Source organism: Panthera onca, chromosome D1 (assembly GCF_046562875.1).
Source record: "Panthera onca isolate mPanOnc1 chromosome D1, mPanOnc1 haplotype 2, whole genome shotgun sequence".
NCBI lineage: Eukaryota > Metazoa > Chordata > Mammalia > Carnivora > Felidae > Panthera > Panthera onca.
The window spans coordinates 12453909-12463166 of record NC_138348.1 but is presented as its reverse complement, the minus strand read 5'-3'; positions in this window follow the sequence as shown (position 1 = coordinate 12463166).

The window sequence follows — 9258 nt, the reverse complement described above, 5'->3', positions numbered from 1 at the left end:
AATGCTGAGTCGAGCTTCTCCTTGACCCAGCCTGGGTTGGCCCATTGGCTCCGCAGGACAGTCCCTCTTGCTGCCCTTACTACACCTGGATTGTGACTGGGCCCCCCCAAAAGCTGCTCAACAGGATAAGTGCATATGGAGGTAAAGGAGAAGGGAGGAGGAAGAGAAGGGAGGCAGAGGAGGATGACAAGGACGAGGAGGAGAAGGAGGGGAGAGAAGCTAAAACAAACAGACCACCTGCTATCCCAAAGGAGATTGTAAATCAAATAAAAAACTGATGGATAAAAGCTAATACTGAGAAAAGCAGTCGATAAACCAGCAATCGAGACATGGATCCACTTTGGGTGAAACTGATTTTACAGAATGATCAGACAAGGCTTTCAAGTAAATGTACTGGTTATTTCAAAGAAATAAATGATATCAAAAATTTCATTAAGATAATAAAAGGTTATGGGGAAATAAGAACGGAGAGATATGGAAAAAGGCCAATTAGAATATTTGAACATAAAGGGGTGCGTGGGTGGTTCAGTCGGTTGAGCTTCTGACTCTTGATTTCGGCCCAGATCATGATCTCATGACACGTGAGTTCAAGCCCCACCTTGGGCTCTGTGCTGACAGCATGGAGCCTGCTTGGGATCTTCTCTCTCCATCCCTCCCTCCCTCCTTCCCTCCCTCTCTTTCTCTCTCAAAATAAATAAATAAACTTAAATATTTGAACATAAAACAAATAGTGATTGAAATAAAAAATGTGGGGCTTTGAGTTACAATGGCTGTTTTGCTGTATAGACCTAACTTCACTCCCTTTCTAAAGCACAGTGAGATTACAATAAAGAGATGAACAAGAGAAAAGAGAAACAAACCAACAAGAATGGGGAAAATAGGCGAGGAGACAATGGCAACAGTATTTTGGGATATGGAAGGGAGATGGGTGAGTGGTAATTGATGGGGGTGAACCTGGGGCAGCCAAACCTTGAAATCATTGTGGTCTCGGAAAGCTGAACGACAAAAAACAAATCCTGTTCATGCTGAGAACCCTCGAAGTCTCAGGAACTAACAGTTCCAGAAAGCTCTGGATTGGAGCAAAAGTAGAGCTAAACAGAAGGATTGAGTGACAGCCGTGGAGAAGCAGTTCCCTCTTCAGATGTCCTCTCCCACCTGCCACGCTAACATGTGATACACATACATATGGATCACACATGATAGATATAATATATGATGGATACATATATATTAGAATACATTCATTCAAGAAGGTGGATTAAATAACATTTTTAAATATACAAAGACTGACTGCAGGGGTGTCTGGGCGGTGCAGTTGGTTGAGCATCTGACTCCTGATTTTGGCTCACGGATGTGAGATCGAGCCCCACATTAGGCTCCACACTGGGCATGAAGCCCACTTAAGTTTCTCTCCTCTCCCTCTGTCCCTCCCTGATGCATGTGTGTGCACGTTCCTCTCTCTCTCTCTCTCTCTATATATATATATATATATATATACACACCCTGACTACATTACCACACATAGATCCTCACCAAAAGGCTACTAAAATTTGCTTCAGAAACAGGAACGTGAAGACAGAAGGGAAATGTGGAATGCAGAAGCAGGTGTCCTTCAATCAACTCAACTTCCCACCTGCCCCTAAACCAAACGACTTGTTCTACTGAGCACAGAGATTGAGAAAGTGTGTTGAACATGTCAAGTAATGGAGTCTAAAAATTACTTTTTTGTTGTCTATGACAAGAATTACAAGATGGGGGGGCTATTCAAGGTGGGAGGTACTTAAAGCACATTGAGGACTGATTGAAGTCAAGAGGAATTGAATAATTGCAGACTTTGTCAGTCTGTAGTTAAGCATGTACGTTAAAAAAACTCAGAGCAGCCATCGAAATAAGACTTACAGTTTCCAAGTCAGAAGAGATTATACGTTATCAATCAAAAGAAGACAGAACAGAAGAAAAAGAAGATAAACAGAAAGCACAAAATAAAATAATATAATAAGTCTAAATTCCTAAATTATAAAAAATGGAAATGGGTTATATTTGTCTATTAAAAGACAGAAGCAATCAGCTAGATCAAAATAAAATGTAGCTTTATGCTTCTTATAAAACACAGAGTGAACACACACACACACACACACACACACACACACAGACCGAAAATAAAAGAATGGAAGGGCACCTGGGTGGCTCAGTATACTAAGTGTCTAAACTCCTGATTTTGGCTCAAGAGATGATCTCACAGTTGTGAGATCGAGCCCCATGTTGGGCTCCGTGCTGAGCATGGAGCCTGCTTAAGATTCTCTCTCTCTCTCTCTCTCTCTCTCTCTCTCTCTCTCCCTTTTCCTCTCCCCCACTCGCACACACTCTCTCTTTCTCTCAAAAAAAAAAAAAGAAAGAAAGAAAGAAGGGAAGAAAGAAATGAATGGAAAAAGATGTGTAGCATATACTAACCAAAAGGTAGAGCAAAATTAACATTAAGACAAAGTAAATCTTAAGGCAAAAAATGTTAATGGGGATAAAGAGAGTAACCACAAAATACTAAACGTAACCACTCAGCAAGGAGATGTTACAATTATGAAATCACATTCTTCTGATACAATTTCACATATTACAACATAGTAATAGAGGAAATAGAGAGGATCTATAAGAAGAAAGTCAGAAAGCCTAGCAGGGGACTAACACAACTCATAAATCAAGCAGACAAAAATTAGGAAAGATAGAGCGGCTTTGAATAATAAAATTAGCAACTGTGTATATGTATGTTTCTAAAAACTTCACACCCAACAAGGACACATATAGCGTTTTCAACTGTGGATAGATTCTTTGTAAAATTTGACCATGAGGTCAAAAAGGACATCTCAACAACTTTGAATAATTGATATCATACCAACCACAATATCTTACCACATAATTAAATTAGAAATGATTTAAATGATCGATTAACACCCCCACTCTCTCCCTCTTTCCACCAATTGAGAAACTTAAGAACACAACTTCGAATAACTCTGAATAAAGATGAAATAAATGCCATAACAAAAAATATTTATAGCTGAATAATAACTGTGCTAAAGCAATAAATTGTGTGATGCAGCTAACGTGGTATCTAGAGGAAAATATGTGGCTTAATTGCATTTATTATAAATTGGAAAAATGAAAATAAATGAGTACTCTTCAACTACAAAAATAGATAAAAAAGAACAATAAACTAACGTATGGAGGTGGAAGGAAACAATTAATATAGGAGAAGAAATTAATGAAATAGGAAATTAGGACACAAAACCAAAAACCTGGTCTTTGAAAAAAGGAAAAAAGAAGGAAAGTGAGGAAGGAGGTAAATCTCTAGCAGAATTCATCAAGAAATAAAGGGAAACTAGGTAAGCAAGTAATATTAAGGAAAAAAGCTTGGTTGACAGCCATGAGGTTGGTAAATATTTGGAATATCCTTCTGGATACATGACCGAAGTGACATTATCAGTTAATGGGGACGGATGTTCTCAATATGGAAGCATTTATTTTTTATTTTATTTTATTTTTTTTTTAATTTTTTTTTTTTAATGTTTATTTATTTTTGAGACAGAGAGAGAGACAGAGCATGAACGGGGGAGGAGCAGAGAGAGAGGGAGACACAGAATCAGAAGCAGGCTCCAGGCTCTGAGCCATCAGCCCAGAGCCCGACGCAGGGCTTCAACTCACGGACCGCGAGATCGTGACCTGAGCTGAAGTCGGACGCTTAACCGACTGAGCCATCCAGGCGCCCCAATATGGAAGCATTTAGATCTCTGTTTCACAGCTTAAACAAAGATCAAGTCCACATGCATTACACACCTAAGGGTAAAAAGCAAAATCTAAACATTTTTAGAATACATTTTAGGGTGCCCGAGTGGCTCAGTCAAATGTTCAGTTCTTGGTTTCGGCTCAGGTCATGATCTCAGGGTTTGTGAGTTGGAGCCCCACATAGGGTTCTGCGCTGTCTGTGTGGAGCCTGCTTGGGATTCTCTGGCTTCCTCTCTCTCTCTCTCTCTCTGCCCCTCCCCTACTCACGCTGTCTCTCAAAATAAATAAATAAACTTTAAAAGAAAGAATACATTTTCGTTAAGGTACAAAAACACAACCGTACAGGGAAAGAAATACATTTCGCTACATAAAACCTGAAGATGCTTCCTACACAGAGTTAAAAACCGGGAAAACACTGACTATATAACAAAGTAGACACAGTTGGAAAATACACAGAATTCCTAGAAATCATTTAAAATGATGGACTGCTCCATGGAAACATGAAGAAATGCAACGCGCAAGGGGGTAAGTCCGTGTGGTCAATATGCGTTTGACCTGATGCCTCATCCTCAGGGGGTCACAACCGTAAGAGGCCACACTTATCTAGCGCTGGCCTCGTGTGAGGCACGGCTGGTGGGAATATAGTCGGTCAACCTCTTGAGAGGGCAATTTGGTATTATCTGGTGATGTGGGAGATGTTCGTTTAGGTGTATGTCCTAGAGAAGTAGTCCTTAAACTCCGGCTTGTCTCAGAATCACCCGGACGGCTTGTGAACGCACACCTTGCTGGGCTCCGCTTCCAGAGATTTCTAACGCCGTGGGTCTGGGGAAGGGACCGAAGATCTGCGTTCTGCCGTGTTCCTGGTGATGCTATCGCTGCCGCTGGGCTTTGAGAACTTCTCCCCCTGGAAGCCTTTTGCAGAGGTACACAACGTGACCTGCACAAAAATGTTCCTGTTAGGAACACAAAAAGGAGGGACAATTTAAATGCTCTCCAGCAAGACAATGAATAAGTAAACTGTGGGTTCTTTAATATAACAGAATATGCATAGAAATGAAAATAAATGAACTAGAGATAACAAAGATATAAAACAACAATATGCTATGAAAAAAAGCCAACTACAACGTGATATGTGGACCTCGATGCCATCTTTGCACATAACAAACAAAACACAGAACAAACAACATAATGTTTATGGGTAACAAATGGTATAAGTCAAGCATGAGTAGGATGATACCAAATTTCGGATATTTGTTAATTGTGAGGGGATGGGGGCTGAAGTAGATAAATAGAGGGCCTCAACTGGATCTGCATTGTTTCTATCTACCTATCTATCTATCTATCTATTCTCTATCTATCATCTATCTTCTATCTATCTATCATCTATCTATCTATCTATCTATCTATCTATCTATCTATCTATCATTTATTATCTATCTATCATCTATCTATCTATCTATCTATCTATCTATCTATCTATCTATCATCTATCTATCATCTATTATCTATCTATCATCTATCTATCTATCATCTATCTATCTATCATCTATCTATCATCTATTATCTATCTATCTATCATCTATCTATCATCTATCTATCTATCATCTATTATCTATCATCTATCTGTCTATCTATCTATCTATCTATCTATCATCTATCTATCTATCATCTATCTATCTATCATCTATTATCTATCTATCATCTATCTATCTATCTATCATCTATCTATCTATCTATCTATCTATCTATCTATCTATCATCTATCTATTATCTATCTATCTATCTATCTATTATCTATCTATCCATCTATCTATCATCTGTCTATCATTAATTGTATTTTCTCAAAAAAAGATCTTAAGTAAATATTGCTGTCCTAGTTCAGGCCACTGTAACAGAATACCATGGACAGGGTGGTTTATTACCAACAGAGACTATTTCTCACAGTTCTGGAGGCTGGAATTCTAAGGGCAGGGAGCCAGCATGGTTGGGTTCAGGTGAGAACCCTCTTTTGGGGTACCTCCTGCCAAATTCTTGTATCCTCAAATGGTGGAAAGGGGGCAAGAGTCCTCTGGAGTCCTTTTTATAAAAAGGCAGTAATCCCATTCAGAAAGTCTTGTCCCTATGACCAAATTCGTTCCCGGAGGTCTGCCTCTTCTCTTAATACCATCACATTGGGCATTACGTTGGGCATTAGGATTTAACCTATGAATTTGGGGAGACACATTCAGTCCATGACAGTTGTCAAAGCTGGGTAGTGGGTGTTAAGTTATTATGTTCCTTCTTATGTTTATATTGGAATCATTTCATGATAAAAATGCATTAAAAAGAATACCTGAAAAAATACCAGGCCAGACTTTGTTTCTGGGTTTTTAAAATGTTTATTTATTTATTTTGAGAGAGAGAAAGAGAGAGAGATGGGGGAGGGGGAGGGGCAGAGAGGGAGAGAGAGAGAGAATCCCAAGCAGGATCCGTGCTGACAGCACAGAACCTGACGTGGGGCTTGATCTCACACCCTGAGACGAAATCAAGAGTCGGACGCTTAACCAGCTGAGCCACCCAGGCGCCCCTGTTTCCAGATGTTTTTAAGGCTGACCGTGATCATTTAGAGAAGATTGAGCCCCTCTTCTGGAACAATAGCCATACACAGCTTTGTCTGCTTCCTCACGATGATGCGTAAAAGTACAAGGAATGATTTCTAATCCCCTCGGGGAGGAACAGTGAAGACCCTCGGCTTTTCGCTCTGGTCTGGGTCCCTCTTCCTCCGTCTGAGTGTTGGATCTGCTTCTCCACCTCTATGTCCTGGTTTCTGGGCTGGGATATCTGACGCTTTGGGCAAGAGGCACAGAAAAGGAATCTGCCCATCCAAAGCCTCTTGTATACCCTCACTCACAAAGAAGAATTCTGCCTTTAACTGCTCGGTTTTGAACTTCTCTGGGGCGAAGCTGGGACAACGCAGTGACAAACTTAAGAAACCTGCAAGGCTGGATTGGCTTACACTGCGAAGTATTACCAGCGGGAGACAAAATGTTCCCGAGGGGGGAGGGGGCGGGAAGGGAGACAGGAGCCAGCGGGGCCGGGGTCTGACAGCAGAGGTTTGGTGTTTGCCTGTTTTCTTGTCCCTCCAGGTAGTTCTTTCCCTCCTGCTGGCGCGGTGGTCTTCCTAGCTGCTTTGTCTAGCTTCATAGGTCAGCGCCGAAGAGGCTTTTTGCTTTGCATTTTTAGGGAGTGAGAGTCTCTGTCAGACTGGGTCAAACTGGGTCAGGGCTGAAAAGTTTCCATGGAGCAGGAGGTAGGTATGACACTGGTTCAATGTCTTCCTAGCGTAGAGCTGCCCCAAATTTGAGTGTAGCTACCTTGTGTCCCCTGTTAGGTGAGGGAACCCTGCTTTTGTTGCCTCGTTTACCTCGAGCCACATCCTTGTCAGCTGGCATTATTTCCCCACCTTTATCAATGAGAAAGTGGGTTCAGAGGGGCCGACCTGCTCCAGGTAACAGGTCCATCGAGAGGCTTATGTGGATTCTGATCCGTGTCTATGCTGTGTGTTTTTTTTTTTTAAATTTTTAATGTTTATTTATTTTTGAGAGAGAGAGAGAGAGAGAGAGAGAGAGAGAGAATGAGTGGGGGGGGGGGGGCAGAGAGATAGGGAGACACAAAATCCAAAGCAGGCTCCAGGCTCTGAGCTGTCCTGACACGGGGCTCAGACTTGGGAATGATGAGATCATGACCTAGGTCGAAGTCGGATGCTTAACTAACTGAGGCACCCAGGTACCCCATGTCTGTGACATTTTATACTGAGCCACACCGCCCTAGGTGCTGGGGGAATGTGGTTAACTGTAAGACATGGCCCTGTCATCAGGGAGCTTTATCATTTATCTGGGGACACATATACCTGCACTTGAAGCATTTAGGCTGACACAGTCATATGACACGAAGAGAAAGAATCTGGTGTGTTTAGGGTTTTAGGACATGTCACCCTGTCCTCCACAGGGTGCTGTTTGCTTTGGCTCAGCTGCCTCCTGTGATCCAAACAGGATCACACCCCCCCTGATGTTCCTTTTGCTTTATAGTGAAATGATGTCATATTTCCTCTTTGGAGAAAGAGATTACGCAGCCTGCGGATAATCATAAAATGCTCTGGAGGAAGTTCTTTGCGAGGAAGGCAATTTGGCACAGTTATTTTCTGGATGAAAGAGAGCCTTAGTCACAGGCCTTGTTGGACTGTGAGCCCCTTAAGGACTGAGGCTGGGTATTTCGCATCGGTACGGCACACAGCCTGGCCCAGGGTAGTTATGAAGTAGCTAAGGGCGGGATAAAGGGCAGGCAGGTAGGTGGGGGAGGTGGGGGATGTGTGGTCCATTCTAGTAAAGGAAGCCCTCATGGCATCCTTGATAAATGTGGAAGTCTCAAGATTTCATTTCACCCTAAACCTGAGTAGTTTAGATCCAGAGACCTTGGCGAAGAGTCTAGCTGGCGTGGCGCCCTCCTTGGCTGGCCCCTCACCCTCCAGTCGTGTTTGTCCAGCTTGTCTACAAACTTGGGACTCCCACGGAGCTTCTGCACATCCCCTGGGGCAGAGTTTTCCATGATTTATTATCTCCTTTCCTTTGTTGTCTGAGCGCTTCAAATCTCCGTGGAGACTCGATCCCACGGGAGACCCCTTGGGTGTAAGAGCCACATATGTGGCATGTGAGTCATTTTATAGCCAGTGACAACCCTTGCTTCCTTCTTCTCTTGTTTGGCTCATGGTGGATCTCTGCCCTTCTCCGCAGGTTCAGAGAAGCCGTGATCTTTGAATTTGGGGTCTCCGTGCCACAATGAGATCCAGTAACCTGCACTGGCCACCAGCCCCAAGGTTCTGAGCATGTTGGGCCTTTGTCTTCCATCCACCCAGAGAAGAGATGGGGAAGTACCCAGGGGCAGGTGAGTGGCCCTTTGGAGACCCCCGAGCACCTGGAGGGAGGTTGTTTAGTTTCTGGTTTACACGAAAGCTGGAAACCACAAGCTCATACCCAGAAAGCATGCAGACAGTGGCAAGTGGAGGGACGCCCTCTCCCAAAGAGACCCCCAGTCTAGAGTAAGGATTCTTGGCTTCACATAACCCAATCCTTTCTTCCGAGTAGTCCCAATTTGTTACCTCATTCCTGCTTTTGAAAGTTCTTTTACTGAGTCACTGTGCTTTTAAACATCAACCCATTTTTCAAGTGAGGAAATAGGGACACACAGAATTCCGCTGGTTTGCTTCAGCTCACACAGACTGGGGGGGCAGGAGACTTTTGGGGCGCTTTGGGTCCCCTTCATCTCTGTCTGCCCCTTCAAGTCACCTCAAATTAACCTACAATCTAAACAAGATCGGCTTGCTTGTTATTCAAGCAGCTTCAGGGCCATCTCTGGGCTCCGCTGAGACTCCCATCCCCTAGGCTTTCCTGTTATTGAAATTCTGCAGTAATCATAGTCCATGAGCAATGGAAGCAAGATAATAAGATC